This window comes from Symsagittifera roscoffensis, chromosome 7, assembly GCF_963678635.1.
Source record: "Symsagittifera roscoffensis chromosome 7, txSymRosc1.1, whole genome shotgun sequence".
Taxonomy (NCBI): Eukaryota; Metazoa; Xenacoelomorpha; order Acoela; family Convolutidae; genus Symsagittifera; species Symsagittifera roscoffensis.
This window is the reverse complement of record NC_087068.1, coordinates 12,860,116-12,879,815: the sequence shown is the minus strand read 5'-3', so window position 1 is coordinate 12,879,815 and position 19,700 is coordinate 12,860,116. Positions and strand designations below refer to the sequence as shown.

Sequence of the window (19,700 nt, the reverse complement as noted above, 5' to 3'; positions counted from 1 at the left end):
ACTTTTCTGCATAAGATAAGAGCACTAAATTATCAATTTCAAAAAAGGAGCACTAAATTATCAATTTCAATTCTTGAGTTTGACAAAATAGGTCTGTATGACTAGCAAAACATTCGAGCCCTGCTAACTCAGTCGGTAGAGCGTTGGACTTTTAATCCAACGGTCAAGGGTTCGAGTTCCTTGTGGGGCGAAGTATCATTTCTTTTATTAAAATTTGTGAAACAATCGTACTTCATTGTAAACGCCAGTTATTTTCAGAGTTTTTAAGGATGCTTAATAAGTGTCAGACTCTCAAAAATAAATTTTACCCAATGTAAAAAGCTTGAATAATGCCTAAAAAAATCAACCGACAATTATGTGTAGAGCACTTGGGGCGCAATCGGCTAGCGCGTTCGGCTGTCAAACAAAAGGTTGGTGGATTAAGCCCACCCAGGAGCGAGAACAGAACCTCAGAATGAGAGATTTCTGAAAAAAAAACATGAGCACTCAGTCATTCGTTTTAGGATCCAAAGCTTCGACTTCTTGTAATTGAAAGACTAGCGTAATCTTTAAGCACTGCTAGCTCAGTCGGTAGAGCGTTGGACTTCTAATCCGACGTTCAAGGGTTCGGTTCCCTTGTCGGTCGCATTTCTTCTATTAATTTCTTTGAAACACTCTAACTTCTTAGAAAACGCCAGTTATTTTCAGAGTTTTTAAGAATGGTTAATAAGTTTCAGGCGCTCAAAAATTTTTTTTTTCATAATATGATTTTTCGTCGATCTATTGTGGCGCAATCGGCTAGCGCGTTCGGATGTAAACCGAAAGGTTGGTGGTTCAAGCCCACCCAGGAGCGAGAACAGCAGAACCACAGAATCAGAATTTTCTGCATAAGATAAGAGCACTAATTTATCAATTTCAAAAAAGGAACACTAAATTATCAATTTCAATTCTTTAATTTGACAAAATGGGTCTGTAAGACTAGCAAAATATTCGAGCCCTGCTAGCTTTGTCGGTAGAGCGTTGGACTTTTAATCCAAAGGTCAAGGGTTCGAGTCCCTTGTGGGGCGAAGTATTATTTCTTCTATTAAAATTTTTGAAGCAATCGTACTTCATTGAAAACGCCAGTTATTTTCAGAGTTTTTAAGGATGCTTAATAAGTGTCAGACTCTCAAAAAGAAATTTTACCCATGTAAAAAGCTTGAATAATGCCTAAAAAAATCAACCGACACTTATGTATAGAACTCTTGGGGCGCAATCGGCTAGCGCGTTCGGCTGTCAACCCCAAGGTTGGTGGATTAAGCCCACCCAGGAGCGAAAACAGAACCTCAGAATGAGAGATTTCTGCAAAAAAAACATGAGCACTCAGTCATTCGTTTTAGGATCCAAAGCTTCGAATTCTTGTATTTGAAAGACTAGCGTAATCTTTAAGCCCTGCTAGCTCAGTCGGTAGAGCGTTGGACTTCTAATCCGACGTTCAAGGGTTCGGTTCACTTGTCGGGCGCATTTCTTCTAATAATTTCTTTGAAACACTCTAACTTTTTAGAAAACGCCAGTTATTTTCAGAGTTTTTAAGAATGGTTAATAAGTTTCAGGCGCTCAAAATTTTTTTTTTTTCATAAAATGAGTTTTCATCGATATCTTGTGGCGCAATCGGCTAGCGCGTTCGGATGATAACCGAAAGGTTGGTGGTTCAAGCCCACCTAGATGCGAGAACAGCAGAACCACAGAATCAGAATTTTCTGCATAAGATAAAAGCACTAAATTATCAATTTCAAAAAAGGAGCACTAAATTATCAATTTCAATTCTTTAATTTGACAAAATAGGTCTGTAAGACTAGCCAAAAATTCGAGCCCTGCTAGATCATTCGGTAGAGCGTTAGACTTTTAATCCAAAGGTCAAGGGTTCGAGTCCCTTGTGGGGCGAAGTATTATTTCTTCTATTAAAATTTTTGAAACAATCGTACTTCATTGAAAACGCCAGTTATTTTCAGAGTTTTTAAGGATGCTTAATAAGTGTCAGACTCTCAAAAAGAAATTTTACCCATGTAAAAAGCTTGAATAATGCCTAAGAAAATCAACCGACACTTATATATAGAGCTCTTGGGGCGCAATCGGCTAGCGCGTTCGGCTGTCAACCCCAAGGTTGGTGGATTAAGCCCACCCAGGAGCGAAAACAGAACCTCATAATGAAAGATTTCTGCAAAAAAAATGAGCACTTAGTCATTCGTTTTAGGATCCAAAGCTTCGAATTCTTGTATTTGAAAGACTAGCGTAATATTTTAGCCCTGCTAGCTCAGTCGGTAGAGCGTTGGAGTTTTAATCCGACGTTCAAGGGTTCGGTTCCCTTGTCGGGGGCAGTATCATTTCTTCTATTAATTTCTTTGAAACACTCTAACTTCTTAGAAAACGCCAGTTGTTTTCAGAGTTTTTAAGAATGGTTAATAAGTTTCAGGCGCTCAAAAATTTTTTTTTTTCATAAAATGAGTTTTCATCGATCTCTTGTGGCGCAATCGGCTAGCGCGTTCGGATGATAACCGAAAGGTTGGTGGTTCAAGCCCACCTAGATGCGAGAACAGCAGAACCACAGAATCAGAATTTTCTGCATACGATAAAAGCACTAAATTATCAATTTCAAAAAAGGAGCACTAAATTATCAATTTCAATTCTTTAATTTGACAAAATAGGTCTGTAAGACTAGCCAAAAATTCGAGCCCTGCTAGATCATTCGGTAGAGCGTTAGACTTTTAATCCGAAGGTCAAGGGTTCGAGTCCCTTGTGGGGCGAAGTATTATTTCTTCTATTAAAATTTTTGAAACAATCGTACTTCATTGAAAACGCCAGTTATTTTCAGAGTTTTTAAGGATGCTTAACAAGTGTCAGACTCTCAAAAAGAAATTTTACCCATGTAAAAAGCTTGAATAATGCCTAAGAAAATCAACCGACACTTATATATAGAGCTCTTGGGGCGCAATCGGCTAGCGCGTTCGGCTGTCAACCCCAAGGTTGGTGGATTAAGCCCACCCAGGAGCGAAAACAGAACCTCATAATGAAAGATTTCTGCAAAAAAAATGAGCACTTAGTCATTCGTTTTAGGATCCAAAGCTTCGAATTCTTGTATTTGAAAGACTAGCGTAATATTTTAGCCCTGCTAGCTCAGTCGGTAGAGCGTTGGAGTTTTAATCCGACGTTCACGGGTTCGGTTCCCTTGTCGCGGGCAGTATCATTTCTTCTATTAGTTTCTTTGAAACACTCTAACTTCTTAGAAAACGCCAGTTATTTTCAGAGTTTTTAAGAATGGTTAATAAGTTTCAGGCGCTCAAAAATTTTTTTTTTTCATAAAAGGATTTTTTATCGAGCTCTTGTGGCGCAATCAGCTAGCGCGTTCGGCTGTTAATCGGAAGGTTGGTGGTTCAAGCACACCCAGGAGCGAGAACAGCAGAACCATAGAATCAGACTTTTCTGCATAAGATAAGAGCACTAAATTATCAATATCAAAAAAGGAGCACTAAATTATCAATTTCAATTCTTGAATTTGACAAATTAGGTCTGTAAGACTAGCAAAACATTCGAGCCCTGCTAGCTCAGTCGGTAGAGCGTTGGACTTTTAATCCAACGGTCAAGGGTTCGAGTCCCTTGTGGGGCGAAGTATCATTTCTTCTATTAAAACTTTTGAAACAATCGTACTTCATTGAAAACGCCAGTTATTTTCAGAGTTTTTAAGGATGCTTAATAAGTGTCAGACTCTCAAAAAAAAATTTTACCCATGTAAAAAGCTCGAATGATGCCTAAAAAAATCAACCGACACTTATGTATAGAGCTCTTGGGGCGCAATCGGCTAGCGCGTTCGGCTGTCAACCCAAAGGTTGGTGGATTAAGCCCACCCAGGAGCGAGAACAGAACCTCAGAATGAGAGATTTCTGCAAAAAAAACATGAGCACTCAGTCATTCGTTTTAGGATCCAAAGCTTCGAATTTTTGTATTTGAAAGACTAGCGTAATCTTTTAGCCCCGCTAGCTCAGTCGGTAGAGCGTTGGAGTTTTAATCCGACGTTCAAGGGTTCGGTTCCCTTGTCGGGCGCAGTATCATTTCTTCTATTATTTTCTTTGAAACACTCCAACTTCTTAGAAAACGCCAGTTATTTTCAGAGTTTTTAAGAATGGTTAATAAGTTTCAGGCGCTCAAAAATTTTTTTTTTTCATAAAAGGATTTTTTATCGAGCTCTTGTGGCGCAATCAGCTAGCGCGTTCGGCTGTTAATCGGAAGGTTGGTGGTTCAAGCACACCCAGGAGCGAGAACAGCAGAACCATAGAATCAGACTTTTCTGCATAAGATAAGAGCACTAAATTATCAATATCAAAAAAGGAGCACTAAATTATCAATTTCAATTCTTGAATTTGACAAATTAGGTCTGTAAGACTAGCAAAACATTCGAGCCCTGCTAGCTCAGTCGGTAGAGCGTTGGACTTTTAATCCAACGGTCAAGGGTTCGAGTCCCTTGTGGGGCGAAGTATCATTTCTTCTATTAAAACTTTTGAAACAATCGTACTTCATTGAAAACGCCAGTTATTTTCAGAGTTTTTAAGGATGCTTAATAAGTGTCAGACTCTCAAAAAAAAATTTTACCCATGTAAAAAGCTCGAATGATGCCTAAAAAAATCAACCGACACTTATGTATAGAGCTCTTGGGGCGCAATCGGCTAGCGCGTTCGGCTGTCAACCCAAAGGTTGGTGGATTAAGCCCACCCAGGAGCGAGAACAGAACCTCAGAATGAGAGATTTCTGCAAAAAAAACATGAGCACTCAGTCATTCGTTTTAGGATCCAAAGCTTCGAATTTTTGTATTTGAAAGACTAGCGTAATCTTTTAGCCCCGCTAGCTCAGTCGGTAGAGCGTTGGAGTTTTAATCCGACGTTCAAGGGTTCGGTTCCCTTGTCGGGCGCAGTATCATTTCTTCTATTATTTTCTTTGAAACACTCCAACTTCTTAGAAAACGCCAGTTATTTTCAGAGTTTTTAAGAATGGTTAATAAGTTTCAGGCGCTCAAAAATTTTTTTTTTCATAAATTGATTTGTTATCGAGCTCTTGTGGCGCAATCAGTCAGCGCGTTCGGCTGGTAACCGAAAGGTTGGTGGTTCAAGCCCACCCAGGAGCGAGAACAGCAGAACCACAGAATCAGACTATTCTGCATGCGATAAGAGCACTAAATTATCAATATCAAAAAAGGAGCACTAAATTATCAATTTCAATTCTTGAATTTGACAAATTAGGTCTGTAAGACTAGCAAAACATTCTAGCCCTGCTAGCTCAGTCGGTAGAGCGTTGGACTTTTAATTCAACGTTCAAGGGTTCGAGTCCCTCGTGATGCGAAGTATCATTTCTTCTATTGAAATTTTTGAAACAATCGTACTTCATTGAAAACGCCAGTTATTTTCAGAGTTTTTAAGGATGCTTAATAAGTGTCAGACTCTCAAAAATAAATTTTACCCATGTAAAAAGCTCGAATGATGCCTAAAAAAATCAACCGACACTTATGTATAGAGCTCTTGGGGCGAAATCGGCTAGCGCGTTCGGCTGTCAACCCAAAGGTTGGTGGAGTAAGCCCACCCAGGAGCGAGAACAGAACCTCAGAATGAGAGATTTCTGCAAAAAAAATGAGCACTTAGTCATTCGTTTTAGGATCCAAAGCTTCGAATTCTTGTATTTGAAAGACTAGCGTAATCTTTAAGCCCTGCTAGCTCAGTCGGTAGAGCGTTGGACTTCTAATCCGACGTTCAAGGGTTCGGTTCCCTTGTCGGGCGCATTTCTTCTAATAATTTCTTTGAAACACTCTAACTTCTTAGAAAACGCCAGTTATTTTCAGAGTTTTTAAGGATGCTTAATAAGTGTCAGACTCTCAAAAAGAAATTTTACCCATGTAAAAAGCTTGAATAATGCCTAAGAAAATCAACCGACACTTATGTATAGAGCTCTTGGGGCGCAATCGGCTAGCGCGTTCGGCTGTCAACCCCAAGGTTGGTGGGTTAAGCCCACCCAGGAGCGAAAACAGAACCTCATAATGAAAGATTTCTGCAAAAAAAATGAGCACTTAGTCATTCGTTTTAGGATCCAAAGCTTCGAATTCTTGTATTTGAAAGACTAGCGTAATATTTTAGCCCTGCTAGCTCAGTCGGTAGAGCGTTAGAGTTTTAATCCGACGTTCAAGGGTTCGGTTCCCTTGTCGGGGGCAGTATCATTTCTTCTATTAATTTCTTTGAAACACTCTAACTTCTTAGAAAACGCCAGTTATTTTCAGAGTTTTTAAGAATGGTTAATAAGTTTCAGGCGCTCAAAAAATTTTTTTTTTCATAAAAGGATTTTTTATCGAGCTCTTGTGGCGCAATCAGCTAGCGCGTTCGGCTGTTAATCGGAAGGTGGGTGGTTCAAGCACACCCAGGAGCGAGAACAGCAGAAACATAGAATCAGACTTTTCTGCATAAGATAAGAGCACTAAATTATCAATATCAAAAAAGGAGCACTAAATTATCAATTTCAATTCTTGAATTTGACAAATTAGGTCTGTAAGACTAGCAAATAATTCGAGCCCTGCTAGCTCAGTCGGTAGAGCGTTGGACTTTTAATCCAACGGTCAAGGGTTCGAGTCCCTTGTGAGGCGAAGTATCATTTCTTCTATTAATATTTTTGAAACAATCGTACTTCATTGAAAACGCCAGTTATTTTCAGAGTTTTTAAGGATGCTTAATAAGTGTCAGACTCTCAAAAAAAAATTTTACCCATGTAAAAAGCTCGAATGATGCCTAAAAAAATCAACCGACACTTATGTATAGAGCTCTTGGGGCGCAATCGGCTAGCGCGTTCGGCTGTCAACCCAAAGGTTGGTGGATTAAGCCCACCCAGGAGCGAGAACAGAACCTCAGAATGAGAGATTTCTGCAAAAAAAACATGAGCACTCAGTCATTCGTTTTAGGATCCAAAGCTTCGAATTTTTGTATTTGAAAGACTAGCGTAATCTTTTAGCCCCGCTAGCTCAGTCGGTAGAGCGTTGGAGTTTTAATCCGACGTTCAAGGGTTCGGTTCCCTTGTCGGGCGCAGTATCATTTCTTCTATTATTTTCTTTGAAACACTCCAACTTCTTAGAAAACGCCAGTTATTTTCAGAGTTTTTAAGAATGGTTAATAAGTTTCAGGCGCTCAAAAATTTTTTTTTTCATAAATTGATTTGTTATCGAGCTCTTGTGGCGCAATCAGCCAGCGCGTTCGTCTGGTAACCGAAAGGTTGGTGGTTCAAGCCCACCCAGGAGCGAGAACAGCAGAACCACAGAATCAGACTATTCTGCATGCGATAAGAGCACTAAATTATCAATATCAAAAAAGGAGCACTAAATTATCAATTTCAATTCTTGAATTTGACAAATTAGGTCTTACTAGCAAAACATTCTAGCCCTGCTAGCTCAGTCGGTAGAGCGTTGGACTTTTAATTCAACGTTCAAGGGTTCGAGTCCCTCGTGATGCGAAGTATCATTTCTTCTATTAAAATTTTTGAAACAATCGTACTTCATTGAAAACGCCAGTTATTTTCAGAGTTTTTAAGGATGCTTAATAAGTGTCAGACTCTCAAAAATAAATTTTACCCATGTAAAAAGCTCGAATGATGCCTAAAAAAATCAACCGACACTTATGTATAGAGCTCTTGGGGCGAAATTGGCTAGCGCGTTCGGCTGTCAACCCAAAGGTTGGTGGAGTAAGCCCACCCAGGAGCGAGAACAGAACCTCAGAATGAGAGATTTCTGCAAAAAAAATGAGCACTTAGTCATTCGTTTTAGGATCCAAAGCTTCGAATTCTTGTATTTGAAAGACTAGCGTAATCTTTAAGCCCTGCTAGCTCAGTCGGTAGAGCGTTGGACTTCTAATCCGACGTTCAAGGGTTCGGTTCCCTTGTCGGGCGCATTTCTTCTAATAATTTCTTTGAAACACTCTAACTTCTTAGAAAACGCCAGTTATTTTCAGAGTTTTTAAGGATGCTTAATAAGTGTCAGACTCTCAAAAAGAAATTTTACCCATGTAAAAAGCTTGAATAATGCCTAAGAAAATCAACCGACACTTATGTATAGAGCTCTTGGGGCGCAATCGGCTAGCGCGTTCGGCTGTCAACCCCAAGGTTGGTGGGTTAAGCCCACCCAGGAGCGAAAACAGAACCTCATAATGAAAGATTTCTGCAAAAAAAATGAGCACTTAGTCATTCGTTTTAGGATCCAAAGCTTCGAATTCTTGTATTTGAAAGACTAGCGAAATATTTTAGCCCTGCTAGCTCAGTCGGTAGAGCGTTGGAGTTTTAATCCGACGTTCAAGGGTTCGGTTCCCTTGTCGGGGGCAGTATCATTTCTTCTATTAATTTCTTTGAAACACTCTAACTTCTTAGAAAACGCCAGTTATTTTCAGAGTTTTTAAGAATGGTTAATAAGTGTCAGACTCTCAAAAATAATTTTTACCCATGGAAAAAGCTTGAATGATGACTAAAAAAACCAACCGACACTTATGTATAAAGCTCTTTGGGCGCAATCGGCTAGCGCGTTCAGCTGTCAACCCAAAGGTTGGTGGATTAAGCCCACTCAGGAGCGAGAACAGCAGAACCACAGAATCAGACTTTTCTGCAGAAGATAAGAGCACTAAATTATCAATATCAAAAAAGGAGCACTAAATTATCAATTTCAATTCTTGAATTTGACAAATTAGGTCTGTAAGACTAGCAAAACATTCGAGCCCTGCTAGCTCAGTCGGTAGAGCGTTGGACTTTTAATCCAACGGTCAAGGGTTCGAGTCCCTTGTGGGGCGAAGTATCATTTCTTCTATTAAAATTTTTGAAACAATCGTACTTCATTGAAAACGCCAGTTATTTTCAGAGTTTTTAAGGATGCCTAATAAGTGTCAGACTCTCAAAAAAAATTTTTACCCATGTAAAAAGCTCGAATGATGCCTAAAAAAATCAACCGACACTTATGTATAGAGCTCTTGGGGCGCAATCGGCTAGCGCGTTCGGCTGTCAACCCAAAGGTTGGTGGATTAAGCCCACCCAGGAGCGAGAACAGAACCTCAGAATGAGAGATTTCTGCAAAAAAAACATGAGCACTCAGTCATTCGTTTTAGGATCCAAAGCTTCGAATTCTTGTATTTGAAAGACTAGCGTAATCTTTTGCCCCGCTAGCTCAGTCGGTAGAGCGTTGGAGTTTTAATCCGACGTTCAAGGGTTCGGTTCCCTTGTCGGGCGCAGTATCATTTCTTCTATTATTTTCTTTGAAACACTCCAACTTCTTAGAAAACGCCAGTTATTTTCAGAGTTTTTAAGAATGGTTAATAAGTTTCAGGCGCTCAAAAATTTTTTTTTTCATAAATTGATTTGTTATCGAGCTCTCGTGGCGCAATCAGCCAGCGCGTTCGGCTGGTAACCGAAAGGTTGGTGGTTCAAGCCCACCCAGGAGCGAGAACAGCAGAACCACAGAATCAGACTATTCTGCATGCGATAAGAGCACTAAATTATCAATATCAAAAAAGGAGCACTAAATTATCAATTTCAATTCTTGAATTTGACAAATTAGGTCTGTAAGACTAGCAAAACATTCTAGCCCTGCTAGCTCAGTCGGTAGAGCGTTGGACTTTTAATTCAACGGTCAAGGGTTTGAGTCCCTCGTGATGCGAAGTATCATTTCTTCTATTAAAATTTTTGAAACAATCGTACTTCATTGAAAACGCCAGTTATTTTCAGAGTTTTTAAGGATGCTTAATAAGTGTCAGACTCTCAAAAATAAATTTTACCCATTTAAAAAGCTCGAATGATGCCTAAAAAAATCAACCGACACTTATGTATAGAGCTCTTGGGGCGAAATCGGCTAGCGCGTTCGGCTGTCAACCCACAGGTTGGTGGATTAAGCCCACCCAGGAGCGAGAACAGAACCTCAGAATGAGAGATTTCTGCAAAAAAAAACATGAGCACTCAGTCATTCGTTTTAGGATCCAAAGCTTCGAATTCTTGTATTTGAAAGACTAGCGTAATCTTTAAGCCCTGCTAGCTCAGTCGGTAGAGCGTTGGACTTTTAATCCGACATTCAAGGGTTTGGTTCCCTTGTCGGGCCCAGTATCATTTCTTCTATTAATTTTTTTGAAACACCTTAACTTCTTAGAAAACGCCAGTTAGTTTCAGAGTATTTAAGAATGATTAATAAGTTTCAGGCGCTCAAAAATAATTTTTTTCATAAAATGATTTTTTATCGAGATCTTGTGGCGCAATCGACTAGCGCGTTCGGCTGTTAACCGAAAGGTTGGTGGTTCAAGCCCACCCAGGAGCGAGTACAGTAGAACCACAGAATCAGGCTTTTCTGCAAAACATAAGATCACTAAATTATCAATTTCAAAATAGGAGCACTAATTTATCAAATTCAATTCTTGAATTTGACAAAATAGGTCTGTAAGACTAGCAAAATATACGAGCCCTGCTAGCTCAGTCGGTAGAGCGTTGGACTTTTAAGGGTTCGAGTCCCTTGTGGGGCGAAGAATCATTACTTCTATTAAAATTTTTGAAACAATCGTACTTCATTGAAAACGCCAGTTAGTTTCAGATTTTTTAAGGATGCTTAATAAGTGTCAGACTCTCAAAAATAAATTTTACCCATGTAAAAAGCTTGAATGATGCCTAAAAAAATCAACCGACACTTATGTATATAGCTCTTGGGGCGCAATCGGCTAGCGCGTTCGGCTGTCAACCCAAAAGTTGGTGGATTAAGCCCACCCAGGAGCGAGAACAGAACCTCAGAATGAGAGATTTCTGCAAAAAAAATGAGCAACTAGTCATTCGTTTTAGGATCCAAAGCTTCGAATTCTTGTATTTGAAAGACTAGCGTAAACTTTTAGCCCTGCTAGCTCAGTCGGTAGAGCGTTGGACTTTTAATCCGACGTTCAAGGGTTCGATTCCCTTGTCGGGCCCAGTATCATTTCTTCTATTAATTTTTTTGAAACACCCTAACTTCTTAGAAAACGCCAGTTAGTTTCAGAGTATTTAAGAATGGTTAATAAGTTTCAGGCGCTCAAAAATAATTTTTTTCATAAAATGTTTTTTTATCGAGCTCTTGTGGCGAAATCGGCTAGCGCGTTCGGCTGTTAACCGAAAGGTTGGTGGTTCAAGCCCACCCAGGAGCGAGAACAGCAGAACCACAGAATCAGGCTTTTCTGCAAAACATAAGAGCACTAAATTATCAATTTCAAAATAGGAGCACTAAATTATCAAATTCAATTCTTGAATTTGACAAAATAGGTCTGTAAGACTAGCAAAACATTCGAGCCCTGCTAGCTCAGTCGGTAGAGCGTTGGACTTTTAAGGGTTCGAGTCCCTTGTGGGGCGAAGTATCATTTCTTCTATTAAAATTTTTGAAACAATCGTACTTCATTGAAAACGCCAGTTATTTTCAGAGTTTTTAAGGATGCTTAATAAGTGTCAGACTCTCAAAAATAAATTTTACCCTTGAAAAAAGCTTGAATGATGCCTAAAAAAATCAACCGACACTTATGTATAGAGCTCTTGGGGCGCAATCGGCTAGCGCGTTCGGCTGTCAACCCAAAGGTTGGTGGACTAAGCCCACCCAGGAGCGAGAACAGAACCTCAGAATGAGAGATTTCTGCAAAAAAAAATGAGCACCTAGTCATTCGTTTTAGGATCCAAATCTTCGAATTCTTGTATTTGAAAGACTAGCGTAATCTTTAAGCCCTGCTAGCTCAGTCGGTAGAGAGTTGGACTTTTAATCCGACGTCCAAGGGTTCGGTTCCCTTGTCGGGCGAAGTATCATTTCTTCTATTAATTTTTTTGAAACACTCTAACTTCTTAGAAAACGCCAGTTATTTTCAGAGTTTCTAAGAACGGTTAATAAGTTTCAGGCGCTCAAAAATATTTTTTTCATAAAATGATTTTTTATCGAGCTCTTGGGGCGCAATCTGCTTGCGCGTTCGGCTGTCAACCCAAAGGTTGGTGGACTAAGCCCACCCAGGAGCGAGAACAGAACCTCAGAATGAGAGATTTCTGCAAAAAAAATGAGCACCTAGTCATTCGTTTTAGGATCCAAAGCTTCGAATTCTTGTATTTGAAAGACTAGCGTAATCTTTAAGCCCTGCTAGCTCAGTCGGTAGAGAGTTGGACTTTTAATCCGACGTTCAAGGGTTCGGTTCCCTTGTCGGGCGCAGTATCATTTCTTCTATTAATTTTTTTGAAACACTCTAACTTCTTAGAAAACGCCAGTTATTTTCAGAGTTTCTAAGAACGGTTAATAAGTTTCAGGCGCTCAAAAATATTTTTTTCATAAAATGAATTTTTATCGAGCTCTTGTGGAGCAATCGGCTAGCGCGTTCGGCTGTTAACCGAACGGTTGGTGGTTCAAGCCCACCCAGGAGCGAGAACAGGAAAACCACAGAATCAGACTTTTCTGCAAAAGATAAGAGCACTAAATTATCAATTTCAAAATAGGAGCACTAAATTATCAATTTCAATTCTTGATTTTGACAAAATAGGTCTGTAAGACTAGCAAAACATTCGAGCCCTGGTAGCTCAGTCGGTAGAGCGTTGGTCTTTTTATCCATCGGTCAAGGGTTCGAGTCCCTTGTGGGGCGAAGTATCATTTCTTCTATTAAAATTTTCGAAACAATCGTACTTCATTGAAAACGCCAGTTATTTTCAGAGTTTTTAAGGATGCTTAATAAGTGTCAGACTCTCAAAAATAAATTTTACCCGTGGAAAAAGATTGAATGATGCGTAAAAAAAATCAACCGACACTTATGTATAGAGCTCTTGCGGCGCAATCGGCTAGCGCGTTCGGCTAGCGCGTTCGGCTGTCAACCCAAAGGTTGGTGGATTAAGCCCACCCAGGAGCGAGAACAGAACCTCAGAATGAGAGATTTCTGCAAAAAAAATGAGCACTTAGTCATTCGTTTTAGGATCCAAAGCTTCGAATTCTTGTATTTGAAATACTAGCGTAATCTTTAAGCCCTGCTAGCTCAGTCGGTAGAGCGTTGGAGTTCTAATCCGACGTTCAAGGTTTCGGTTCCCTTGTCGGGGGCAGTATCATTTCTTCTATTAAATTTTTTGAAACACTCTAACTTCTTAGAAAACGCCAGTTATTTTCAGAGTTTTTATGGATGCTTAATAAGTGTCAGACTCTCAAAAATAATTTTTACCCATGGAAAAAGCTTGAATGATGACTAAAAAAACCAACCGACACTTATGTATAAAGCTCTTTGGGCGCAATCGGCTAGCGCGTTCGGCTGTCAACCCAAAGGTTGGTGGATTAAGCCCACTCAGGAGCGAGAACAGCAGAACCACAGAATCAGACTTTTCTGCAGAAGATAAGAGCACTAAATTATCAATTTTAAAATAGGAGCACTAAATTATCAATTTTAACTCTTGAATTTGACAAAATAGGTCTGTAAGACTAGCCAAACACTCGAGCACTGCTAGCTCAGTCGGTAGAGCGTTGGACTTTTAATCCATCGGGCAAGGGTTTGAGTCCCTTGTGGGGCGAAGTATCATTTCTTCTATTTAAATTTTTGAAACAATCGTACTTCATTGAAAACTCCAGTTATTTTCAGAGTTTTAAGGATGCTTAATAAGTGTCAGACTCTAAAAATAAAATTTACCCATGGAAAAAGCTTGAATGATGCCTAAAAAATCAACCGACACTTATGTATAGAGCTCTTGGGGCGCAATCGGCTATCGCGTTCGGCTGTCAACCCAAAGGTTGGTGGATTAAGCCCACCCAGGAGCGACAACAGAACCTCAGAATGAGAGATTTCTGCAAAAAAAATGAGCACTCAGTCATTTGTTTTAGGATCCAAAGCTTCGAATTCTTGTATTTGAAAGACTATCGTATTCTTTAAGCCCTGCTAGCTTAGTCGGTAGAGAGTTGGACTTTTAATCCGACGTTCAAGGGTTCGGTTCCCTTGTCGGGCGCAGTATCATTTCTTCTATTAATTTTTTTGAAACACTCCAACTTCTTAGAAAACGCCAGTTATTTTCAGAGTTTCTAAGAACGGTTAATAAGTTTCAGGCGCTCAAAAATATTTTTTTCATAAAATGACTTTTTATCGAGCTCTTGGGGCGCAATCGGCTAGCGCGTTCGGCTGTCAACCCAAAGGTTGGTGGACTAAGCCCACCCAGGAGCGAGAACAGAACCTCAGAATGAGAGATTTCTGCAAAAAAAAATGAGCACCTAGTCATTCGTTTTAGGATCCAAAGCTTCGAATTCTTGTATTTGAAAGACTAGCGTAATCTTTAAGCCCTGCTAGCTCAGTCGGTAGAGAGTTGGACTTTTAATCCGACGTTCAAGGGTTCGGTTCCCTTGTCGGGCGCAGTATCATTTCTTCTATTAATTTTTTTGAAACACTCTAACTTGTTAGAAAACGCCAGTTATTTTCAGAGTTTCTAAGAACGGTTAATAAGTTTCAGGCGCTCAAAAATATTTTTTAAATAAAATGAGTTTTTATCGAGCTCTTGTGGCGCAATCGGCTAGCGCGTTCGGCTGTTAACCGAAAGGTTCGTGGTTCAAGTCCACCCAGGAGCGAGAACAGCAAAACCAAAGAATCAGACTTTTCTGCAAAAGATAAGAGCATTAAATTATCAATTTCAAAATAGAAGCACTAAATTATCAATTTCAATTCTTGATTTTGACAAAATAGGTCTGTAAGACTAGCAAAACATTCGAGCCCTGGTAGATCAGTCGGCAGAGCGTTGGACTTTTTATCCATCGGTCAAGGGTTCGAGTCCCTTGTGGGGCGAAGTATCATTTCTTCTATTAAAATTTTTGAAACAATCGTACTTCATTGAAAACGCCAGTTATTTTCAGAGTTTTTAAGGATGCTTAATCAGTGTCAGGCTCTCAAAAATAAATTTTACCCGTGGAAAAAGATTGAATGATGCGTAAAAAAATCAACCGACACTTATGTATAGAGCTCTTGGGGCGCAATCGGCTAGCGCGTTCGGCTAGCGCGTTCGGCTAGCGCGTTCGGCTGTCAACCCAAAGGTTGGTGGATTAAGCCCACCCAGGAGCGAGAACAGAACCTCAGAATGAGAGATTTCTGCAAAAAAAATGAGCACTTAGTCATTCGTTTTAGGATCCAAAGCTTCGAATTCTTGTATTTGAAATACTAGCGTAATTTTTAAGCCCTGCTAGCTCAGTCGGTAGAGCGTTGGACTTCTACTCCGACGTTCAAGGGTTCGGTTCCCTTGTCGGGCGCAGTATTATTTCTTCTATTAAATTTTTTGAAACACTCTTACTTCTTAGAAAACGCCAATTATTTTCAGAGTTTTTATGGATTCTTAATAAGTGTCAGACTCTCAAAAAAAAATTTTACCCATGGAAAAAGCTTGAATGATGACTAAAAAAACCAACCGACACTTATGTATAAAGCTCTTTGGGCGCAATCGGCTAGCGCGTTCGGCTGTCAACCCAAAGGTTGGTGGATTAAGCCCACTCAGGAGCGAGAACAGCAGAACCACAGAATCAGACTTTTCTGCAGAAGATAAGAGCACTAAATTATCAATTTAAAAATAGGAGCACTAAATTATCAATTTTAACTCTTGAATTTGACAAAATAGGTCTGTAAGACTAGCCAAACACTCGAGCACTGCTAGCTCAGTCGGTAGAGCGTTGGACTTTTAATCCATCGGGCAAGGGTTTGAGTCCCTTGTGGGGCGAAGTATCATTTCTTCTATTTAAATTTTTGAAACAATCGTACTTCATTGAAAACTCCAGTTATTTTCAGAGTTTTTAAGGATGCTTAATAAGTGTCAGACTCTAAAAAATAAATTTTACCCATGGAAAAAGCTTGAATGATGCCTAAAAAATCAACCGACACTTATGTATAGAGCTCTTGGGGCGCAATTGGCTAGCGCGTGCGGCTGTCAACCCTAAGGTTGGTGGATTAAGCCCACCCAGGAGCGACAACAGAACCTCAGAATGAGAGATTTCTGCAAAAAAAAAATGAGCACTCAGTCATTTGTTTTAGGATCCAAAGCTTCAAATTCTTGTATTTGAAAGACTAGCGTATTCTTTAAGCCCTGCTAGCTTAGTCGGTAGAGCGTTGGACTTTTAATCCGACGTTCAAGGGTTCGGTTCCCTTGTCGGGCGCAGTATCATTTCTTCTATTAATTTTTTTGAAACACTCCAACTTCTTGAAAAACGCCAGTTATTTTCAGAGTTTTTAAGAATGGTTAATAAGTTTCAGGCGCTCAAAAATAAATTTTACCCATGGAAAAAGCTTGAATGATGACGAAAAAAATCAACCGACACATATATATAGAGCTCTTGTGGGGCAATCGGCTAGCGCGATCGGCTGATAACCGAAAGGTTGGTGGTTCAAGCCCACCCAGGAGCGAAAACAGCAGAAACACAGAATCAGACTTTTCTGCAGAAGATAAGAGCACTAAATTATCAATTTCAAAATAGGAGCACTAAATTATCAATTTCAATTCTTGAATTTGACAAGATAGGTCCGTAAGACTAGCAAAACGTTCGAGCACTGCTAGCTCAGTCGGTAGAGCGTTGGACTTTTAATCCAACGGTCAAGGGTTCGAGTCCCTTGTGGGGCGAAGTATCATCTCTTCTGTTAAAATTTTTGAAACAATCGTACTTCATTGAAAACGCCAGTTATTTTCAGAGTTTTTAAGGATGCTTAATAAGTGTCAGACTCTCAAAAATAAATTTTACCTATTGAAAAAGCTTGAATGATGACTAAAAAAATCAAGCGACAGTTATGTATAGAGCTCTTGGGGCGCAATCGGCTAGCGCATTCGGCTGTCAACCCAAAGGTTGGTGAATTAAGCCCACCCAGGAGCGAGAACAGAACCTCAGAATGAGAGAATTCTACAAAAAAAAATTGGCACTTAGTCATTGGTTTTAGGATCCAAAGCTTCGAATTCTTGTATTTGAAAGACTAGCGTAATCTTTAAGCCCTGCTAGCTCAGTCGGTAGAGCGTTGGACTTGTAATCCGACGTTCAAGGGTTCGGTTACCTTGTCGGGCGAAGTATCATTTCTTCTATTAATTTTTTTGAAACACTCTAACTTCTTAGAAAACGCCAGTTATTTTCAGAGTTTTTAAGAATGGTTAATAAGTTTCAGGCGCTCAAAAATTTTTTTTTTTCATAAAAGGATTTTTTATCGAGCTCTTGTGGCGCAATCAGCTAGCGCGTTCGGCTGTTAATCGGAAGGTTGGTGGTTCAAGCACACCTAGGAGCGAGAACAGCAGAACCACACAGTCAGACTTTTCTGCAAAAGATAAGAGTACTATATTATCAATTTGAAAATAGGAGCACTAAATTATCAATTTCAATTCTTGAATTTGACAAAATAGGTCTGTAAGATTAGCCAAACATTCGCGCCCTGCTAGCTCAGTCGGTAGAGCGTTGGACTTTTAATCCAACGGTCAAGGGTTCGAGTCCCTTGTGCGGCGAAGTATCATTTCTTCTGTTAAAATTTTTGAAACAATCGTACTTCATTGAAAACGCCAGTTATTTTCAGAGTTTTTAAGGATGCTTAATAAGTGTCAGACTCTCAAAAATAAATTTTATCCATGGAAAAAGCTTAAATGATGACTAAAAAAAATCAACCGACACTTATGTATAGAGCTCTTGGGGCGCAATCGGCTAGCGCGTTCGGCTGTCAACCCAAAGGTTGGTGAATTAAGCCCACCCAGGAGCGAGAACAGAACCTCAGAATGAGAGAATTCTACAAAAAAAAATTGACACTTAGTCATTGGTTTTAGGATCCAAAGTTTCGAATTCTTGTATTTGAAAGACTAGCGTAATCTTTAAGCCCTGCTAGCTCAGTCGGTAGAGCGTTGGACTTGTAATCCGACGTTCAAGGGTTCGGTTACCTTGTCAAGCGAAGTATCATTTCTTCTATTAATTTTTTTGAAACACTCTAACTTCTTAGAAAACGCCAGTTATTTTCAGAGTTTTTAAGAATGGTTAATAAGTTTCAGGCGCTCAAAAATAATTCTTTTCATAAAATCATTTTTTATCGAGCTCTTGTGGCGCAATCCGCTAGCGCGTTCGGCTGTTAACCGAAAGGTTGGTGGTTCAAGCCCACCCAGGAGCGAGAACAGCAGAACCACAGAATCAGACTTTTCTGCAAAAGATTAGAGTACTATATTATCAATTTGAAAATAGGAGCACTAAATTATCAATTTCAATTCTTGAATTTGACAAAATAGGTCTGTAAGATTAGCCAAACATTCGAGCCCTGCTAGCTCAGTCGGTAGAGCTTTGGACTTTTAATCCAACGGTCAAGGGTTCGAGTCCCTTGTGGGGCGAAGTATCATTTCTTCTGTTAAAATTTTTGAAACAATCGTACTTCATTGAAAACGCCAGTTATTTTCAGAGTTTTTAAGGATGCTTAATAAGTGTCAGACTCTCAAAAATAAATTTTATCCATGGAAAAAGCTTGAATGATGACTAAAAAAAATCAACCGACACTTATGTATAGATCTCTTGGGGCGCAATCGGCTAGCGCGTTCGGCTGTCAACCCAAAGGTTGGTGAATTAAGCCCACCCAGGAGCGAGAACAGCAGAACCACAGAATCAGACTTTTCTGCAAAAGATAAGAGCACTAAATTATCAATTTAAAAATAGGAGCACTAAATTATCAATTTCAATTCTTGATTTTGACAAAATCGTTCTGTAAGACTAGCAAAATATTCGAGCCCTGCTAGATCAGTCGGTAGAGCGTTGGACTTTTAATCCAACGGTCAAGGGTTCGAGTCCCTTGTGGGGCGAAGTATCATTTCTTCTATTAAAGTTTTTGAAACAATCGTACTTCTTAGAAAACGCCAGTTATTTTCAGAGTATTTAAGAATGGTTAATAAGTTTCAGGCGCTCAAAGATAATTTTTTTTTTAAAATGATATTTTATCGAGCTCTTGTGGCGCAATCGGCTAGCGTGTTCGGCTGATAACCGAAAGGTTGGTGGTTCAAGCCCACCCAGGAGCGAGAACAGCAGAACCACAGAATCAGACTTTTCTGCAAAAGATAAGAGCACTAAATTATCAATTTCAAAATAGGAGCACTAAATTATCAATTTCAATTCTTGATTTTGACAAAATCGTTCTGTAAGACTAGCCAAAACATTCGAGCCCTGCTAGCTCAGTCGGTAGAGCGTTGGACTTTTAATCCAACGGTCAAGGGTTCGAGTCCCTTGTGGGGCGAAGTATCATTCCTTCTGCTAAAATTTTTGAAACAATCGTACTTCATTGAAAACGCCAGTTATTTTCAGAGTTTTTAAGGATGCTTAATAAGTGTCAGACTCTCAAAAAAAAATTTTACCCATGGAAAAAGCTTGAATGATGACTAAAAAAATCAATCGACACTTATGTATAGAGCTCTTGGGGCGCAATCGGCCAGCGCGTTCGGCTGTCAACCCAAAGGTTGGTGAATTAAGCCCACCCAGGAGCGAGAACAGAACCTCAGAATGAGAGATTTCTGCAAAAAAAATGAGCACCTTAGTCATTGGTTTTAGGATCCAAAGCTTCGAATTCTTGTATTTGAAAGACCAGCTAAATCTTTAAGCCCTGCTAGCGCAGTCGGTAGAGCGTTGGACTTGTAATCCGACGTTCAAGGGTTCGGTTCCCTTGTCGGGCGCAGTATCATTTCTTCTATTAATTTTTTTGAAACACTCTAACTTCTTAGAAAACGCCAGTTAT

The 19,700-nt window shown here is 39.6% G+C and overlaps 20 non-coding genes across 20 annotated transcripts; all 20 read left to right on the top strand.

The window, feature by feature from the left end:
• The first annotated feature begins 973 nt into the window (after positions 1-973).
• On the top strand, positions 974-1,046 carry Trnak-uuu (transfer RNA lysine (anticodon UUU)). The gene has a single exon. It is a non-coding gene; the product is annotated as a tRNA-Lys (tRNA).
• Positions 1,047-3,549: 2,503 nt separating this feature from the next.
• On the top strand, positions 3,550-3,622 carry Trnak-uuu (transfer RNA lysine (anticodon UUU)). Its single transcript has one exon. It is a non-coding gene; the product is annotated as a tRNA-Lys (tRNA).
• Positions 3,623-4,411: 789 nt separating this feature from the next.
• Positions 4,412-4,484, top strand: Trnak-uuu (transfer RNA lysine (anticodon UUU)). Its single transcript has one exon. It is a non-coding gene; the product is annotated as a tRNA-Lys (tRNA).
• A 573-nt stretch (positions 4,485-5,057) lies between these two features.
• Positions 5,058-5,131, top strand: Trnat-ggu (transfer RNA threonine (anticodon GGU)). The gene has a single exon. It is a non-coding gene; the product is annotated as a tRNA-Thr (tRNA).
• A 573-nt stretch (positions 5,132-5,704) lies between these two features.
• Trnar-ucu (transfer RNA arginine (anticodon UCU)) lies at positions 5,705-5,777 on the top strand. The gene has a single exon. It is a non-coding gene; the product is annotated as a tRNA-Arg (tRNA).
• Positions 5,778-6,558: 781 nt separating this feature from the next.
• On the top strand, positions 6,559-6,631 carry Trnak-uuu (transfer RNA lysine (anticodon UUU)). Its single transcript has one exon. It is a non-coding gene; the product is annotated as a tRNA-Lys (tRNA).
• A 573-nt stretch (positions 6,632-7,204) lies between these two features.
• Positions 7,205-7,278, top strand: Trnat-ggu (transfer RNA threonine (anticodon GGU)). Its single transcript has one exon. It is a non-coding gene; the product is annotated as a tRNA-Thr (tRNA).
• Positions 7,279-7,847: 569 nt separating this feature from the next.
• Positions 7,848-7,920, top strand: Trnar-ucu (transfer RNA arginine (anticodon UCU)). Its single transcript has one exon. It is a non-coding gene; the product is annotated as a tRNA-Arg (tRNA).
• Positions 7,921-8,734: 814 nt separating this feature from the next.
• Trnak-uuu (transfer RNA lysine (anticodon UUU)) lies at positions 8,735-8,807 on the top strand. The gene has a single exon. It is a non-coding gene; the product is annotated as a tRNA-Lys (tRNA).
• Positions 8,808-9,379: 572 nt separating this feature from the next.
• On the top strand, positions 9,380-9,453 carry Trnat-ggu (transfer RNA threonine (anticodon GGU)). Its single transcript has one exon. It is a non-coding gene; the product is annotated as a tRNA-Thr (tRNA).
• Positions 9,454-11,088: 1,635 nt separating this feature from the next.
• Trnan-guu (transfer RNA asparagine (anticodon GUU)) lies at positions 11,089-11,162 on the top strand. The gene has a single exon. It is a non-coding gene; the product is annotated as a tRNA-Asn (tRNA).
• A 3,330-nt stretch (positions 11,163-14,492) lies between these two features.
• On the top strand, positions 14,493-14,566 carry Trnan-guu (transfer RNA asparagine (anticodon GUU)). Its single transcript has one exon. It is a non-coding gene; the product is annotated as a tRNA-Asn (tRNA).
• Positions 14,567-15,165: 599 nt separating this feature from the next.
• Trnar-ucu (transfer RNA arginine (anticodon UCU)) lies at positions 15,166-15,238 on the top strand. Its single transcript has one exon. It is a non-coding gene; the product is annotated as a tRNA-Arg (tRNA).
• A 1,282-nt stretch (positions 15,239-16,520) lies between these two features.
• On the top strand, positions 16,521-16,593 carry Trnak-uuu (transfer RNA lysine (anticodon UUU)). Its single transcript has one exon. It is a non-coding gene; the product is annotated as a tRNA-Lys (tRNA).
• Positions 16,594-17,381: 788 nt separating this feature from the next.
• Positions 17,382-17,454, top strand: Trnak-uuu (transfer RNA lysine (anticodon UUU)). The gene has a single exon. It is a non-coding gene; the product is annotated as a tRNA-Lys (tRNA).
• Positions 17,455-18,027: 573 nt separating this feature from the next.
• On the top strand, positions 18,028-18,101 carry Trnan-guu (transfer RNA asparagine (anticodon GUU)). The gene has a single exon. It is a non-coding gene; the product is annotated as a tRNA-Asn (tRNA).
• Positions 18,102-18,242: 141 nt separating this feature from the next.
• Positions 18,243-18,315, top strand: Trnak-uuu (transfer RNA lysine (anticodon UUU)). Its single transcript has one exon. It is a non-coding gene; the product is annotated as a tRNA-Lys (tRNA).
• Positions 18,316-18,704: 389 nt separating this feature from the next.
• Positions 18,705-18,777, top strand: Trnak-uuu (transfer RNA lysine (anticodon UUU)). The gene has a single exon. It is a non-coding gene; the product is annotated as a tRNA-Lys (tRNA).
• Positions 18,778-18,916: 139 nt separating this feature from the next.
• On the top strand, positions 18,917-18,990 carry Trnai-gau (transfer RNA isoleucine (anticodon GAU)). Its single transcript has one exon. It is a non-coding gene; the product is annotated as a tRNA-Ile (tRNA).
• A 142-nt stretch (positions 18,991-19,132) lies between these two features.
• Trnak-uuu (transfer RNA lysine (anticodon UUU)) lies at positions 19,133-19,205 on the top strand. The gene has a single exon. It is a non-coding gene; the product is annotated as a tRNA-Lys (tRNA).
• The last annotated feature ends 495 nt before the right edge of the window (positions 19,206-19,700 follow it).